At 40.3% G+C, this 19,356-nt stretch overlaps 1 pseudogene across 1 annotated transcript; it reads left to right on the forward strand.

Moving 5' to 3' along the window:
* Positions 1–1,469: 1,469 nt before the first annotated feature.
* Positions 1,470–2,859, forward strand: LOC306652748 (mitochondrial fission factor-like; annotated as a pseudogene). The gene has a single exon. The product of its transcript is annotated as a mitochondrial fission factor-like (transcript).
* Positions 2,860–19,356: the final 16,497 nt, after the last annotated feature.

The raw sequence follows: 19,356 nt of genomic DNA on the forward strand, positions 1-19,356 counted from the left end.
GCTCAGGTTGTTAGTATGAAAGGAGATTTTGGGGATCATTTGCCATTGCATCCCTAGCAATTATATTCACAATCTACTGACACCTTTCCTGAACATTTTTTTTTTTTTTACTTTTCTTTGTCACATTTTACTATGAAAAATTCTAACCAGCAGAGTGCTGTGCAAAATGCACAAGCCAGTGATGGTTCTCGATCTTGCCTATCATCTCAGGTAGGTGTAAGGAAAAGGAAGGTGCTTCTCCTGGGAAAGGCCAGTTTCCCAAAATGAGGGAATGCCTCATCAACTTAACCAGACAATGTCAGGAAATATAAACAGGCAAAGGCAAGTAGTGATGGCTCTTGGGTTATGGGTTCCCAGGACGCATATTTTCTGGCAAAAAGGAACCATTCCTCATCCAATTTCAATCTTCCTCTCAGTATCTTTGTAACTTTTACTCTCAAGATTTCTTACAGTGAGTTAAGGTTTGAACATCATATCCCTGATCTTTCAATGATTCAGTTGCATTCAGTTCACTCAGGACAGCAGCTCACTTGGTTCCCAGTGCTCCTGTGACATGAGAGCAAAAATGGGATAGCTACCCTATCCAGGTGGTAGGGGCAGGTATTGGGCAGGTTGGGTGTGAATGGCTCAGGGATTCCAGGCTCCGGTTGGAGAACATATGCTTTCTTTACCCAGAGGGTTTTCTCTGAGCCTAGAACAATGTGGAGTTTGATAAGTGTCTTCCATGATGTGGCACCAGCACCTCAGATTCCATCTAAGGTCACAGAGGAAAGGCCTGACAGCACAATGGTTTCATGGTTCCCCTGGCAACCAGAGAAGTTCAGCTCCTGGCCACTTCACACCAAGATTGAAAACAAGCACCAGCTCAGTTGTGATGATCAGAGGCAAGAAGAAGGGAGCAAGTGTCAGGAAACTGAAGTTTCCAAAATGTGATTCTACCTCTTCTGCCAGGAAAGCACAGCCTTGTGTTCCATGGATCCCCCCAGGACCAGGCAGGACAAGGTACTTCTCTGAAGTCTGACAGCTCATAATAAGCTGCAAGACCACTAGGTGTCACTGCACTCATTTGACCACACCGGGTATTAAGACAGCAGACAATTATCCCCCACCAGTTCCAGTGGGCCTGGTTGGGTGGAGGTGTGCTTGTAGACACGTGGGTCACCAAGAAGAGCACTGGCTCCAGCGCTATTTTGTTAAGAATCTGCTCCTGGTCTCTGCTGGCCTGCTGAGGGCTGCTCGGCCGGTACTTTGCCCAGTGCCTCAGTGTGCTTGGCCAACGGGCTCTGGGAGCACTCTCCTGAGCGCTGGTGGGCGGCGGCCCTCTCTGGGGACTCTCCAGCGGGCCCAGGGGAACCAAAGTGGCTCTAACTCCAGCACATGCACATTGAAGCAAGTTGAAGGATGTAATATGAAGCACAGAAGCAGATAGTGCCAAACAGCAAGCAGTGGTTTGTACACATTAGGTAAGTGGGGCAGCATTTCCTTCACCCACTGCTGTTAAAATGGCAGAAATTTGTCGAATTCAGTATGAAATAGAATATACTGAAGGTATTAGTCTGCGAATGAGGGTCCCAGAAAAACTTATAGTAGCACCACCAAATGCTGACCTGGAACAAGAATTTCAAGAAGGCATTCCAAATGCTAGTGTGATAATGCAAGTTCCAGAGAGGATTGTTGTAGCAGGAAATAATGAAGATGTTTCATTTTCAAGACCAGCAGATCTTGTCCTTATTCAACTCCCATTAAACCTCTGGCACTAAAACACCACCTCGTGTGCTTACATTAAGTGAAAGATCACTAGACTTTCTGGATTTAGAAAGATCTCCTCCAACACCTCAAAATGAAGAAATCCGTGCAGTTGGCAGGCTAAAAAGAGAGCATTCTATGAGTGAAAAGGCTGTTTGCCAAAATGGACAGCTGGTCAGAAACGATTCCATGTATGGCATTTCAAATATAGAAACAACGATTGAAGGCACATCAGATGACATGACTGTTGTTGATGCAGCTTCATTAAGATGACAGATAATCAAACTAAATAGACGTTTACAACTTCTAGAAGAGGAGAACAAGGAGCGTGCTAAAAGAGAAATGGTCATATATTCAATTACTGTAGCATTCTGGCTGCTTAATAGCTGGCTCTGGTTTCACCGCTAGAGGTAACTTCAGCACTCAAATATATTGTGTCAACAGCTGGAAATATAAAAGATTTGCAAACTTCTTTGTTTCTGTCTTTGCATTGTATGCCGTTTTATAGTTCATGCTCTGAAAATGTATTTCTTCCAGAAAGTAGGGGGAAAGGGCCTATATTTGTAGAAGTAAAGGTATATTCTGTCACTCAGTTGTAGTCACCTTAAATCAGTTTTGCAGTAACACCTACATAAAATTCTCCTTTTGCATGTTTTGTAAATAGGCTCCAGTTTGTGTTTTTAAGTGAAATTAATTTTTTGCATCACCATTCTGAACAATTAATTCTGTGAAAGGAAAGCAGAATGCATAAAGGATGGATTTAGAAAAATATCTGTAGAAGAAAAACAATGTTTGTCCTGTTTCTCAGACACAGTTTCATTGGTAGACGTTTCTGCTTCCATGTTTTAACATTAACACTTGAAGTCATGGTCTGGTGACAGATTTAAGAAAATCAAACCACCTAATATTTCATGATCACCTATACAGATTAAATTAAAATATGCCTAACAGTTCACCAGTTTAATATGTGTGCATTATGTTACATTTTTATTTTCATTTTAGTTTTGCAGATGGTTTTCTATAAAATACGTTTTTACTAAGTCCATGTGTGAATGATTTAAAAACTACAGAAAAAGGTACAATTGTAGTGTATTTAATAAACTATCAGCCAAAAAAAAAAAAAAAAAGAAAGAAAAAAGTACCTTCTCCTACAAGACTGGGCACACCTAGAATATCCTAGTCAGAATAGGTCAGAATAGGCCTAGGGCCCTAGCAACCACACTGAATCATGGCTGGTGAGAGCTTAGGGCAGTGGAGCATGCAGTGAGCATGGTGTCTTAGGTAATCTTTGAATTGGGACACTTCACACCCAATCTTGCTGGTTGCTCCTTTTTTTCTGAGAAAGTTCAGCCAGGTGAAAGCTGGAACCTGGAAAGTTGGTCTTCAAGGTGAAGGTGGATTCCTCTTCTGAAGGCTAATATGGAATCATGGGAGCCATTCACTCAGGATGTTGGACGGAGAATAGGATGGTACTGACATGCGGGGGGAGATATTCTGTGCTCACTACACCTGTAAGGACACACCTCCTTGGCTCTGGCCCTACAACTAGGCTGCACTTAGAAATTTACCTGCTTGGAAATTCCAGGGTCACTTTATCTCACCTGGAGATAAAGAAATGTATGTCCTATCAGTGTTCACACATGTGTTCTTTCTCTTGACCAGACTTGTGTCAGCCTGGCACAAGGCCATGTGGTAAATTTCCACCAGTCCCCATAGTAGCACCAGGAGGATGCTGCCTACAAGCCAGTGGATGATAAAAGAGCCTGATGATGGCATGACTAGCACAGCATCACATGATGTAACTCCACTTTGGAACATGCACCATGTTGTAAGGGCTATGATGAAAAGCTTCCAAGATGAATATTCAAGGAAGGAGAGAAAGAACATTTTGTTGGCTCTGAAAGCAGAAGGCTGTTAGTGTGGAAATTCTACTTCAATGAAGAGACATTCTAAAAATATTCAGCCATCATCATCTTCCTTCAAATTCCACGACATGTCTTCAGATTCAACATACTTTATAAATACAGGAAGTAATACTTGCCACTTTATTCTGAAAGAAACCATCATTATAGACCCTAATTCCCCTTGCAATGACCTCAAAGCCCTTGCCAACTCATGGCTCTTTCTTTCTGATCTCAAGGGACAGCTGATTATACATTTGCTGATTCATATTTTTCTGGCACGAGAAACATATGAAAAGGCTTTCTTTCAATCACAGCACTTATACCCATGAACTACAATTTAAATGAGTTGAATTTGAAATATGCAGCACTGAACCCAGCTCTCAAAATAAAGACGGCACCACAGTATCACAAATGTAAAGAGAAGCAGCTCAGCTAATAGGCAAAAGTGAAGACCCAAAACTGAATATCAAAACAGGAGTGGTTCAAGAATATCTGAATGTGGGATCAGACTTACTGAGCAGGAAACTTGTTCTGCAGGCACTGGCAAATTGTCAAGTGAATTTTATTTCTTGACTTTCTTCTACCCACCACCAACCTCCAACATGCTTAATGTCTCTTAATGTCTTCTTTCGGTTTAAGTTCTTGCAATGAATGCTTTTTCCCCCCTTACCCTACAAAGCACAATCCAGTAATTCCCAGATCCATGGTAAACATGAGAATAACATATGCTTTTCCTACTTCTACAGTGCATCTATTGATAACTTCCACCAAAATTATCAAGAGTCTCTACAAGCGCTCTTTTCCTTTTAACACTGGAGCTCCAATGATAACGTGAGTATGTGGTAAATTCTCCCATTTCTCCTGAATGCTATCAGCAGTAACTAACATGGATTCAGCCCCAAATCCTACCATCTTTCATCAAGTCATAACCAAGTCAATAAAAAATAAAACTGACTAGGAAATCACAGCCTGGGGGGCTTTCTTTTCTCTTCACATATTGGTATTCCAGGTGATTTTTTGTTTCACATAGAAAGTGCTCAGGTGTGGAAGTCCTCTTAATTGGCTGTCTTGGAATTACTCCAAAGAGCCTCCAAATTGGCAAGGGCCAGTGAGGTGTCATTTTGAATTTCATGCTACTGCAACCTGGTACACATTGCCTATCAGGAGAATTTGCTGGAAAAATATGGCCATAGCATACTCATGAGTTAAATGTAACCTGTGAACTAATGAGAGTTGAAAGATGTGAAAGAACACATACTCTTAAGAAATGCAAGTGACTGGGGATACAATGCTCTCTTTGAGTGCAGCTCTGGGCTGAAAGGTGTCCATAGAAATTGCTTGCAGGTGAAACTGGTAGATCTTTAACTGTGTTGATTCTGTTGATTAATGGAAGAGAAAAAATAAAAAGCTTGAGAGGATAGAAGGTTTGCACCCTCAGAAGTGCTTTTCCTTTTATATTTTTTTTTCAAAAAACTGTGCTGGAGATTTGAACCCCAGGCATTCATCTCGCAAATCCAGAGCCATAAGGGATGGGTTATACCATCAGCACAGGAGCAGCTCTTTAATGTTCATGATTAGATCCCCTCAGGTTCCGTGTCTGTGAAGTTCTATGCAGAGAAGCATGGTACACAAAGGCAAACAATGATTAAAGAATTCTTAATTCTTCTTTTCAGAACTATCTTGCAAAAAACATTTTTTTGCACGTCAAGACCCACAATCTAGGGGTGTGTCCTGAGGAAAAGAATTATCCCATCTTTACTTAAACAGGAAACCGGTTGTAGCTGATCCCTGAACAGAAAATTATATCAGTGGTCCATGGAGGACAGGGCAGGAGGAGAGGCAGGACTATGTGGGTATTTGAATATACCCAGTTTGTTAGTGTGAAAGGAGATTTTGGGGATCTTTCACCATCCATCCCCAGTCATTACATTCACAATCTACTGACACCATTCTTGATCTTTTTTTTTTTTTTTTTTAACCTTTCCTTTTAGCATTTTTTTTTGGAAAATTCTAAGCAGCAGGCAGAGTGATGTGCAAAATGCACAAGCCAGTGCTTGTTCTGGATCTTGCCTATCATATGAGGTAGGGGTGAGTTAGAGGAAGGTGTTTCTCCTGGAAAAGGTCATTTTCCTTCAATGAGGGAATGCCTCATCAACTTAGACAGACGATGTCAGGAAATATAAACAGGCAAAGTCAAGTGGTGATGGCTCTTCGGGTCTGGGTCCCCAGGACCGATATTTGCTGGCAGAAAGGAAACATTCCTCATCCAATTTCAGTCTTCCTCATGGTATATTTGTGGCTTTTATTCTCAAGATTTGTTACAGTGAGATAAGTGCTGAAATTCATATCCCTGATCTCTCAATGATTCAGTGACATACAGTTCCACTCACAACAATGCCTCACTTGGTTACCAGTGCTCCTGTTGTTGGGGTTCAATATCAACCTATCCCCAGATAGTCAAAGTGCAGAAATGATAATGCAAGACACACATCAAGGTTTTATTGCAAGCTCGAGCTTGGACCACAACCAGCCTCTCAGATCACTACAATGACTGAGTCCATAGCAACCCCAAGGGGTGAGAAAGCACTCTATTTAAGATATTTTCAAGCATTCACACACAAAGACCTGTATATTATTGGTTAACATTTGAACAGCTAAACATTGTCCTCTTTGGTTGGGTCCCGCCAATCTGTTTTATTCTCATTGGGTCCTGCCAGAAATGAATGGTCCTGGAGGAAGAAGGGAGGAGGGAAGGGGTGAACTATGCAGGAGATGAGTCAGGGCTCGGCCCCCTCTCCTTGATAGATAAGGTTCCCAGGCAGCTGCACATTCCTCAGACAGGTATCAATAACCTTGATAAGCCCGTGTCCAGCATGTGCTATCTCTCCTGTATTGGCTCTTGAGGGCGCTGTGGCAACAGCCTGCATCCTGATGATTAAGATAGTTTCTCATTCCTTAGTGTTTGCATGCCCTTTACTGTGGGGGATTTTACAGATGTCACCCTGTTCTCACATTCTCCTCTTTAGTTGTTCATACTGAGGAATCATGCTCATTCAGGCATCACACATATTCATTCTCTGAGGCCAGTATTCTCTCATATTTATGCCTTAGCACTATCGGGTGGACCATGCTTACACAGCCCTTAACAAAATCTATTCCAACTTCCAGAGGTAGATGGTTTTCATGGCCTTCATTTCCTCAATTTTACCTGATCCCCTATTACTAACTGCCTGTCCTCAATTCTGAATTCATTCCTCCCTTTTGGTTTAGGAACTCCTTACTGCTGTGAGGAAAGGGGGTGTCAATCATTCTGGCTGCTTTGAAGCTGAAAGGGGGCAGTAAGGGGCAAGCAGTTTGGAATTCCCTTTTAAAATCAGGTCAATTGAGGGGTGCAAGGTAGAAGTCTGGTTGGTGAAGAGCAGGTTGTAAAGTCATCTGGGCGTGGGTGCTTCTATGATAGAAGAAAAAAGAGACATTAGTACTAAAATGAGATTAGTACAACGTAAATGTTGCAGCATCTGGAACATGCCAATGAATATCATGAAGATGACAGAAGTAAATCTCTCACCAGGAGGTAGAAGACCTGAGAAATTGTTCCCATAACAAGGCCTAATAAAGGCTGGAGAGGACAAATTTGAGAACTTTAACATTCTCCAGGTTATCAGAAATGTAAACACTACTTTTAAATCTTAATTTCATTGATGTCCCCAGAAAATATAGTTAAGCTACTTAATGTCATCTGTTTTTTATCAAATATCCCTTTATTGGTATAGCATGTTTTAAGTACAGATCTCTATACTTCTGTTATTTAGGGCTAGATAATCATACTAGCAGCAAATTGAATTAAGCTTACCTGTGTAAACTGACTAAAAATTTCTGACTCTGGCAGTTTCTCTTGATACTTATCAGGCATATTTGCCCAAGACTCTTTCATTTGTAGCTTCCAGTGGGCTAACACACATGTGTACATCTTAAGTTACATTCAACTATTATTTGTTTTAAATGTCCAATAATGTCTATATTTTGGTTTTTACTCTTTTGCTAGGTGTCTAAGATCAAGCTGGTCAAATTGACCTGTTCCTTTCTTGTTAAAGAGTCAGCTGAGTTTCTACAGGAGTCACTCATAGAGAACTTAAGAGCAGCTTCTTAGCTCCAGTAGTGCCATTGGTTAGGCAGTGTCTCCTTGATGAGGTGGCTTCCCTTGGAAGCACTAGGTGTGTCTCCCTTTTTCCATGACCCTCCTCTGCAGCAGGTGTACTGATTGACTTTTCATTCTCTAGTGGCCTCATCAATCTCCTTGATCAGGAGGTTGTGTGGCCCACCCAGAGTTGCAATGCTCCTTAGAGAAGTCCTCTTGTTCCCTGGGTTCAGGCTGACTTTGAGGGCAAGTTACTGTGTTTTGTTTTTTTTCTTGGCCTCTGTATTAATCTCAATCTCTAAGTTTGATCTTAACTATCCAGCAAGCCAGTCTCACCAGTCATAATGTAACAGTACTGGATTTTAACTTCAATGTCTATAACTTTACAGTTATTTACCCTTTTATTTAACTGTAGTCTGAATTAGTACTGGCAGTTACCACTATCTCTTCTATAAGTGATGGATTATGATCACAAGTTACCTAGGTTGGGTGTTCTTGAAGCAGCTACTTCTGCAAAACATTAACAGGTAACTGCTTTACTAAAGAAATTAGCAAGAGTAAAAATATATCCAGCTTGTATAATAGCTATCTTGAATTCTGACTGAGAGCCACCTTATATCCCCTATTTGAGATCACAGTACCTTTACAACAAGAACCAATCTTTTGAGTATAACTTTAAATAAGCTGAAGTCTGTCTTATTTTTGAGCCATTGTAATACGCAGTAAGGTGGGAGGCAGAGCCTTATCTCAAGTAAGGCGTGGCTCTTTACAAATCTTAAGTGGTCTAATTCTGATGTTGATCTTTGCTTCTTTCTTAAATGTCATTTTAAGAAGTTTACATATATTGATTCCTGAGTGTGTATGAACTTTAATTAATAATTTAGCATTATATGTAAAACATGAATTAAAGAAAGGCTGAGAGTGCTTTTAATTTTCCTTTTGTGTGACAAAGTTGCAAAATGCTTTTATGTTTCACAATATTAACCTTTAAACAAATCAGGATCTAACGTTTAGAAATATGTTTACATTTAAAATTCTTTATCTCAGTGTAAAAAGTAACAAATTATACATATACCATAATGATAACAGGTCCTATAATAGAACATTAAATGACAGAAATAAATCCCCAATAAAATTTACTCTTTATAAGTTTAAAATTACCATTACAGACAAGTTTTATCTGGAGAATTGCAGTTTGATAGATTCCCTGCTTTAAAAACTTGTATACCTGGAAAATATGAACACACTTAATATACAAATAGTGCCCATTTCACAATTACCTTGACACTATTTTCTTACCAAATTTAGATTTTAAAGAAAAATTTAGGTTCTGTAAAGTAGTATAATACTCTAACAGTTTTTTAACCATAATTGTATGAACCTCAATTTTTAAGACTAATTGTTCTAAAGAACAAAACTTAATAGACACAGAGTTAAGAGTAAATTAGTGTTTCTAAGAAATCCTTGTAATTTTACCATGTCATTTTACCATATAGATTAAATGTTGGTTTATATCAGAACATTAGAATTTCACCTTAGGAAAAACCTTAAATAGCTTTAACTGTCTCACAAACATACAACCAACTTAGTTACATGCAAACTTGTTGAAATTTGCCCTTTACTTACACACAGACCTTCTTAGCACTTACTTAGACCCTCATGTATTTCATCACACAAGCACTTTCTTACCCAGAAACATTTACTTTTCCCTTTTACTGAATATATTTCCATACCCAGAACCTTCTATTCTCCCTTTCCTATCTATTGACCCCTTTTGTTCACATTCTGAAACAACTCTTATGAAATTTCTCAATTTAGATAAATTACTCTATTTTAATAAAATTAAATATTTTGTTATTTATAGTACTCTAATTGAAACACAGTTGAAACTTTTGGAAACCTTTGTATATAGAATTGTACCTGTTAGGACCTAACTCTCAGTAGCCATGTTTTTGATAAGGACGCTAAGCAATTTAAAAACCTTTTTATTTACCAATCTATGAAAACACCAATAATGTTTAAGTATGTTACCCCATGGAATTTAAGGAGTTAAGAGTACTCAATATTATTTAACAATTAGCATTTTAACTTTGTAAATTAATCAGATGTCTGTACAAGCACATTTGAGTAATCCCATACATGTTAATTCCAATTCACTTATTTTGTAAAAACCAAGATATCAGACAAGTGTACTAACAGTATTTGCCATCTCTTTCCTGTTGAAGAAAAGTCCTAGAAACAATTGATATTAGACATTTTATTAACATCAATATTTTATTACCTTAACCACCTAGAGACTTCCGAGTTATTTTGAAGGACATTTTACTTTTATTAGTTTACCCAATTTGAATTGAAACTTTTTAAATCATGTAAATTAAAAGTATCTTGATTCATTTTTAAATTTTAATTTTAGGAGCACTCTCCATTGATACAGACAAAACATGACATCAGACAGCACAACATACAAATAATGCAAAATAAAAGGCCTTGTAACTTTATAGGTGAATCTCCATTGCAATGTAACAGATGTTCAAAAACTCTAGTTGAAGAAAAAAATAGAACTCAAAAAAAAATGTCATGAGCTCAAAAAATGTAGAATTCATAAAAAACAAGAGTCCTGGAAAAATGATATGGACATTAATTACTTTAGTAAAACACCATAAAATTTACTTTTGCTAGAGTTTAGGTAAGACTCTTTTTACCCTTTTTTTCCTGGGTTTAAGACTGGTCTCCTACTGAGCCTTCAGGCTTTCTCTACTTATATTTCAATGTCAACCTTGACTGAGATCTGGAAGGAGCTGAGCTAACAAGTTTTAGCAGAAACTTTGTGCCTAGGGCATTTTAGCCATTTCTATCTGGACAGGCTTAGATGTCAAAGAAAATTATGAGACCTTATTTTCTGTTACTTTTGAGAATGAAGCTACTATGCTAAGCTCCTCACTGAGATATACCATTGGTTATTGAGCTGCCTATAGCTGCATATCTGGGATTTATTTTCCCCTCATTGACAAACAGGTTAAATCTTGCTTCATAGGTAAGTTGAGGACAGGAACTTGAAGTAAGTCCCCTTTTTGATATTCCTGGGGCAGAATATTATCCTATGGTGGCTATTTCCTGTAGGAGTGAACCTGTTGATGACATAATTAAGCTTTAGTTTGAGATCTTATAATTCCTATCAGCTAAGAAGTTTAGGAGCTCTGTAATGGCCTTTTGATATTCCTCCTTGGTGGGGGCACACAAAGGATGTCCTTTACTTACTGGAGAACAATCACAGATATTTTATCTCTGAACTTTGTTAAGTCCTTAGCTAAGGTTTGTCTGGAACAGGTGAAGGCCATCTCTAAATCCTGAGGAAACACTGTCTAGGTTAGTTGAGACACATCTGGTTCCTCAAAGGCAAACAGAAATTGCTATTCAGAGTCTAACATATACAGGAAAAGCCATCTTTTAAATCTAACTTAGTAAACCAAGCAGCAGCTGGAATTTCAGATAACAGAGTAAGAACTACAGGGTGGGGGAAAATTACTGCTTCATTATTCTAAGGTTTTGGACTAGGCAGTTTGCTTTTTAATTTCTTTTTTTTTTCTTTTTTTATTGTAAGTGGGTGAATTGCATGGGCTATTGCAAGGCATTAAAAGTTTCTGTCATTTTGAATAATCTTTAATAAGTCCTTTTTCTTGTCTTTCTGCTCCCTTTTCTTTCTTTTTGATGTCTATTGAAAAATGAAAGATGCAAGCTGGAGAAATTCATCTGAGGATTGATCAGGGCCATGTACCAATTTTTCCAAATTCAGGGGCTGACTGAATGATAAATTTGTACCTTAAAACTAGTTGGCCTTTTGTGTATTCAGGATTCAGGGTGGTGTGTTTTTTTATTGCCTTCCTGAGTCTCTCCGTGAAAATAGCAGGACTTTCCTGCTATTTCTCTTTAGGCATACTACTCATTATTCAAATCCCAGTTAGGATGGTTTCTGAATCCCAGTTCGGATGGTTTCTGGGAACTGCCTGTGATCTAGATGGTTAGTAGCATAATTTCCCAGGTGAAATCAAATACCTGGCATAAGTTTTGAAACATCTCAATATTTATTAGGATCCTCCAAAAACTTCCCTAAATTCATTTTTGTCTGTATTAAGTTGGGAGGGTCCCCTTGATCTTCCTCCCTTAGTAGGTAATTCCTCAAGGCTTTCTCCTCTCATGGTAGAGATTATTGATATCAAGCATGGTAACGTATGAAAGGCACTTTTCTTGACCATTTGCAATTTAATAGTATGCAGGCTAGTGATGAACGTGGCAATACTGTTGAGAGAGAAGCTCCCTTCTGAGTTAGAAGTATTAGGGATGTCTCCCTAAATTTGAGCTTCCTTACAGTCCACAAAAACCTGTCTCTCACTACCTGTCTTTGCCAAAGTTAATTCTGGTATTCTTTGGCAAAGTGCTAGGGACCTAATTTGCCCTGTGCTAGAGACCCTGGGAAGAGTCAGACTTAAGGGCCTTACTGCTTTCCTCCCTGCCACTATAAACTCCTAATTATGAAGAAAACAATGACAAAAGTAAAAAGTGTGCATTTTTGCCTATCTTTTTGCCCTGTACACCTAAAGGAATCTCTGGAGGGTGAGGAGACGGCTATTGGTTGGTTAGGTGTAAAACGCCCTTTGCTTGGAGGGTCTCACAGGAGGGCTTTTTAAATGCCTCCCTCTTGCAGCTTAAAGAGAACACACTGAGCCAATTTAAGCACAGTAACAGTAATGGGGAGACTCTAGATAGACTAGTGAAGGCTAACTATGTGAACAAAGGGAACCTGGGCATTTTCATACTAATCATCCCAGGTCTTAATACTACAGATTGAATTCCTAATGTCTGACTGGTAAGGGAAGGGGACCATTCAGGAAAGAGTGAATGTGTGGGAGTGTTCTGCACTGTATGACCTATATGGAGGCAAAGGTAATTGGCGCTTTCCCTCAGTGCCATTCATCTACCTATCACCTTGCCTACCCCTCAGGGCTGTAGGGAGGGGGAGTCTGGAAAAGGAACCTTTGGGGTCCGCCTGAGAGTAGCCCTGGCCAGAAAACCCCACGTTGCTCCAACCCTTCTTACACCTCCATGCATCCTGGGTAGTTCAGGACAAGGGACAGTGTGTACTGGTGGCAATTGTGCTCCAGACCTGGACAGAAAAGTAGGAAATGGCTTTGTCAGATTCCAAAATGCCTGGACTGTACAGAGCTGGTGATTATAAACTGCCTAGGTCAGAAACCTCTCACTTGAGTCTTGAAAAATGGCGGTAGCACTAACTGAGTTTAAGTAGCTGATGGGTGCCCTATGTGCCCTCCAAAAATAAAGAGAAAAAAAGATGCACCTCAAACATATGTGGGGTGCATGGAGGAAGAAGCTTTCTTGCCTCGACATAAATCTCAGTGGGACCTCCAAATCTGATGCCTCCGTTTAACAGTGATGAGTTCTGCTCCTTCTAAAGTTGAAGATTGAACACTAGAGAAGCAGGCCAAGGCAAGCATATTAAGCAGGTTTTATTTAAAGGTAATAATACAGACTACTCCCAGCAGGAAGAAGGGGCCATGGCTGATGTTCTCCAGGTCTCTCCCCCTTGTCTTTCCTTCCTGCCTAAGTGACAAGGCCTGGTTTTGCATTAAGTGAGAAGCCACGGGCAGGGGGAGGGCCAAGGTGATTCAGGCAGCTAAGGGCCGAGGGGGCATCTGTTAGCAGCTCTATGCTTGCAGTCCTTGATAAAGGCAGGTAAATTTGGTAATCAATGGGCTCCGGAGATCCTTGACATTCCATTCTTTCAGGGGAAGTTTCCAACTTCCAGAGGCAGATGGATTCATGGCTTCATTCCATGGATTTCACTGGATCCCCTATTTCTACACTATCTGTCCTTAATTCTGGCTTCAATGGTTTCTTTTTTCCTAGAAAGTTAAGCCAGGTGACAGTTGGAACCTGGGAAGTGGGTCTTTTAGGTGAAGGTGGGTGCCTCTTCTGAAGGCTAATATTCAGTCATGGGAGTCATTTACTCAGCATATCGGATGGAGGATAGGATGGTGCTGACATGCCAGGAGAGATATTCTGGGCTTGCTATAGCTGCAAGGCCATACTTCTTTGGCTCTGGCCTTACAAGTAGGCTGCACTCAGAAATTTACCTGTTTGGAAATTCCAGGGCCATGTAAACTCACCTTGAGATGCAGAAATATCTTGCCTATCTGTAATCACATATGTGTTCATTCTCCTGAGCACACTAGAGCCTGCCTGGCACAAGGCCCTGTGGAAAATTTCCAACAGTCCTCTTAGCAGCCCCAGGAGGATGCCACCTACAAGCCAGTGGATCATATGAGAGCCTGCTGATGGCATGAGGAACACAGCATCACATGACATAACTCCAGATAGGAACATGCACCATGCTGAAATGGCTATGATAAAAAGCTTCCAGGATGAATACTCATAAAGGGAGTGCAAAGATATTTTATTGGCACTGAAAGCAGAAGGCTCTTGGTGCGGAAAGCCTTTTTTAATGAAGAGACATTCTAATACTAGTCAGGCAACATGGTCTACACTCAAATTCCACGACACATCTTCACATTCAACATACTCTACAAATAGAGGAAGTAGTACTTGTGAGTTCATCCTGAGAGCAACCATCATTACAGAACCAAACTCTGCTTGAAAGAACCTCAAATCCCTTGCAAATACGTGGCTCTTTCTTGCTGCTTTCAAGAGGCAACTTATTATACATATGCTGATTCATAGTTTTTCTGGTACAAGAACCATTTGAAAAAGATTTCTATAAAATACAGCACTTACACCCATAAACTACAATTTAAAGGAGTTGAATTTGGAATATGCAGCACTGAACCCAGCTCTCGAAATAAAGACTGCACTGTAATAACACAAATGTAAAGAGAAAGAGCTCTGCTAAAAGACAAAAGAGAAGACCCAACATGGGCAAAACTTGAATATCAAAACAGGAGTGGTTCAAGATGATCCAAATGTGGGATCCAAATTACAGAGCAGGAAACTTGTACCACAGGCATTGGCAAAATGTCAAGTGCATTTTATTTCTGGAATTGCTTCCACCCACCACCAACCTGCAACATGCCTAATGTCACTGGTTTCTTCCTTCAGTGCGAGTTCTTGCAATGATTTTTTTTTTAAGCTTACCAAGTGCAATCCAATAATTCCAAGATCTGTGGTAAACATGAGAACAACATATGCTTTTCCCACTTCTACAGTGCATCTATTGAGGACATCCATCAAAATTAACAAGATTCTCTACATGTGCTCTGTTCTTTTTAACACTGGAGCTCCAGTGGTAGTGATAGAGTAGGTGGTAAATTCCCCCATTTCTCCTGAATGCTATCAGCACTAACTAACATGGATTCAGCCCCAAATCTTACCATTGTTTTATCAAGTGATAATCGAGTCAATGCATAATAAAGCTGAGTAGGAAAATCAGGGCCATGGCAGGCTGTCTTTTGCCTTCACATGTTGGTTTTCCAGTAGATCTTGTGTTTCACATGGAAAGTGCTCAGGTGTGGAAGTTGCCTTCATTGGCAGTCTGGGATTGTGTCCAAAAAGCCTGGAAATTGGCAAAAGCCAGTGAGGTGTCCTTTTGAATTTTCTGCCACTGCTGTAAGCTTGGTGGGTCTCTGCGGGGGGACCAAATGTAAGCTCAGGCGGGCACAGTTAGCGGCCAAATAAAATGGGACAGAAAGTGGCTAAAGCAAGCTTTATTGGAATTTGGCTCTCAGGTGAAATTCCCAGACCCCCAGGGGTATAGGGACCTGGAGAAAATCACAAGTGGCCCTGGCTGTCCAGGGTTTTTATAGACTGGGATGGGAGGGGGTCCTGTTGAGTGACAGGTGGGTGTGAAGGTCAGTGTAAATTTTCATCCGCCTTGGGGCAAACTTTCTTGTCTCCTTTGGTGTCCCAGTCTTTGTTCTGGCTGCTTAGATTTGCCCCCTACAGTCACCTAATTTCCGACCTATCATCCTGACCTTTTTGGTGATATAGGGTGCCGAGTCTTTCTGGCTACTTCCTACATATTAGGGGACATCATGGGGAGAAAAACGTTCCTGTTTTAGGTCAGTGGGAAGGCGGCTATAAAAGTGTAGGAGTATCTGGTTGTATGTCACCCTGGCAACCTCACTCATGCTGTTCCAGGCAAACCTGAGAGACAGGGAGCAATCATTAGCAGAAATCTTATCACAAATAGGGGGTTAAGGGTAGGGGTCAGCCAGGTGGAGACAAGAATGGAGTTCTGCAGTCCTGGCCAGGGGTCATTTGATTCTTCTTCCTTCAGCGTTTTATTTAGTCATCTGAGAGTATCGACATTGTTTTCATTAGACCAGTTTCATTGATGCAGCAACAACATTCTTTTAGGAAGAGACATGTTCCCCCTTTGTCTGCTGTCAGGTCTAGTACTCAACGGTTCTGCAAGGAAACTTGGGCAATAAATGTTATTCATCTTTGCAGGGATGTCAGGGACAAGTAGCAGTTTCCTCTAGTGCTTTCTGGAGTTGCTCTTCTAGCTTTTGGTTTGCAGTGACTGCATAATTAAGTCCTCTTGTTGGTATAACCAGTGTTTAGTAGAGATATCTATATTCCTGTGACTTAGGGCTAGCTAATCACACTAGCAAGCATAGATTAAGTCTACCTATGTAGTTTAAGAGGATCTGTAGGCCTTAAACTGATTAAAAGCTCCTAATTCTGGCAGTTTCTCTTGATAGTTAGCAGGTACATCTGCCTAAAAATTTCTCTCTTGTAGCTTCCAGTCTTTATTCTATGAAGGTTAACACAAGTCTACATCTTAGGTTGCATTTAACTCTTTTTGCTCTTAATTGCCAAAGAATGGCTATATTTCAGTTTTAACTGTTTTGTTAGGTGTCTAAGATCAAGTTGGTCAAATTGACCTGTTATTGACTTTTTTGGCCTCTGTATTTAATCTCAATTTTTAAATTCAATCTCAACCATCCAGCAAGTTAGTCTCACCAGTCATAAAGTAAGTGTGCTGGGATTTAACTTCAATGTCTATGACTTTACAGTTATTCACCCCCCCCTTATTTAATTAGGGTTTATGTTATCTGTCCTATCAGTCATGCCTTACTATTTTAAGTTAATTTACAGTATTTGCTCTTGGATCAATACTTCTGCAAATATTAATTAGGCAACAGAGTTCACAAAGAAAATACAAAATGGAATCACCAACAGTAAATTATTCCGTTTGTGCAATAGGTATCCTGAATTCTGGATGAGTTATTTATTATATCCCGTTTGAGATCACAGTAATCTTTACAGCAAACATCAAACTTTTGAACACAACTTTAAATGAATTAAAGTCTTGCTTATTTTGGAGCCATTCTAACATGCAGCCAGGTGAGGCAGAACCTTATTTCAGATAAGGAGGGGCTTTTCACAAAACAGCTTTTGAAGATTAAGCAGAGATCAAATGGAACTCTGTTCTCTGATAGAAATGCAGTTCTAAAGAGTTATGTCATCAATCTTTATATATGTCTTATTATCACGTTACAGAGCATGTAAGCATTATTTTTGTTTTCAGAAAAGTTACAGAGACTAGGACACATATGTAGCTTTTTACAGCTGCAAAGTGCAATGTTAGCAGCTCTATGTTGCTTTCATGGAAGTCCACTGTCTAAAGTTACTGCAAGGCAGGCAGGAACCAGAGAAGGGAACTGAGGAAACACTGGTTATCTGGCAAAGAAATTCCTTCCTGCCTGAGAGCTGTGTGCCTGAGATCAATGTCAGAGCTGATAGGATTCTTGCACAGAGCCTCCCCAGCAAGGGTACTGCCACAGCAGCCAGGTATCTTGTGCCCCTGCACAGGAACATTCTTAGGAATTAAGCCATAGCCTGTCTCATGTACATATAACCAACTTAGTTATATGCAAACTTGTTTAAATTTGTCCTTTACTTACACAGACTTTCTTAGCACTTACTTTGACCCTCATATATTGCATCACACAAGAACTTTCTTACGTAGAAACATTCTTTTATTTTCTACTGAATACATTCCCATACTTAGAACCTTCTGTTTTTCTTTCATATCTGGTGAGCACATTGTGGTGAAAAATTCACACTCCTTCCATATAGCTTAATTTGAGTGAGCAAGCAGGAAGGCATATTTGGAATTTGTGTAGACGTTGAACTGTTCACCTATGGATAAAGTTAGAGCCCTGATCAGAGCAAAGAGTTCAGCCTTTTGGGAAATGGTCCCTTCTGGAAGGCAATTGGATTCCAGAACTGAGGCGGTGGTGACAACTGAATAGGCAGCTTTACAGCATCCATCAGGACCCAGCACATAACTGCCATCTACAAAAATGACTAAGTTAGGTGAGGGGAGTGTGTAATTGAAGAGGTCTTCATGAGGTGAACATAGCATCTTTAGCACCTGTGGGTGTGGAAGGGGTTTGTGGTTTAAGAAGTCCTGCAGTTGATGGGTGGAAAACACAGTTACTAGTTGAAGTAGGGTGAGTTTTAGAGCTTCCTTACTTAGTTAAGCTGCTGTTGCCAGTGCTTGGAGACATGGTAGCCACCCGCAAATCATGGAATCAAGCTGCCTGGAGAGATATGCCACTGCTCTGTAAGAAGGTCCTGTTGGCTGCATGAGGAAGCCAGTGGCAACACCCTGTTTTTCATCTGTGAAGAGGTGGAAAGGATGGTTAGAGTTGGGGAGATAGAGCAGAGGAGGACGTAAGAGCATCCTCGAGCTTTTAAAAAGAGTTAGCTATCATCTTGGGGGAGGTAAGGGACCCATGTGGAATCTTCTTTGCTGCCTGATATAGGGGTTTGGCAAGAAATGCAAAATTAGGGACCCAGTGTCTAAAAAAACCCCAGCTATCCCAGAAAGGAGAGAATGTAATCTGCCATCTCTGGCAGCTGTAAGTTATGCAGGGCTTGGATTCTGTCTGTTGTGAGACTCTTACAGGTAGGAGTGAGGACTATACCCAAATATGTGACTGAAGGGGTTGTGAGTATGGTTTTGGCTGGAAAGACTCTAAAGCCTTGAGACCCTAGGGAGTAAAGGAGCTGGGCAGTGTGAGTTTGGGAGGCCTTGAGTGATGGGCTGCATAGGAGGAGGTCATCCACATATTTAGGATTGTGCTATTTCTCAAGTCACAAGTAGCCAAATCCTGAGCTAAGGCTTGCCCAAAAAGGTGAGAACTGTCCAGAAGCCTTGGGGTAAAACTGTCCATGTCAGCTGTTGAGACCTAAAGGATGTAGGATTCTCCCAAGTGAAGACAAAGAGGTAATAGGAGTCAGGGTGAGGGGAACTGTTAAGAACACATCTTTGACAAAAGATTCACCTCATAGAAAAAACATCCACACACTAAAGGTGAAAGAATAGGAAAAAATATACCACACACATGGACTCAGTAAAAATGTGGGGTTTTCCATCCTATATCAGACAAAGTGGACTTCAAGCCAAAGATATCACAAGGGATAAAGAAGGACATTTCATAGTGCTTAAGGGAACCATAAGTCAGGAAGACAAAATGACAGTAAATATTTATGCCCCAAACAATGGTGCATCCCTGTATATCAAAC

The sequence above is a fragment of the Sciurus vulgaris genome (assembly GCF_902686455.1).
Source record: "Sciurus vulgaris genome assembly, contig: HiC_scaffold_570_arrow_ctg1, whole genome shotgun sequence".
Taxonomy (NCBI): domain Eukaryota; kingdom Metazoa; phylum Chordata; class Mammalia; order Rodentia; family Sciuridae; genus Sciurus; species Sciurus vulgaris.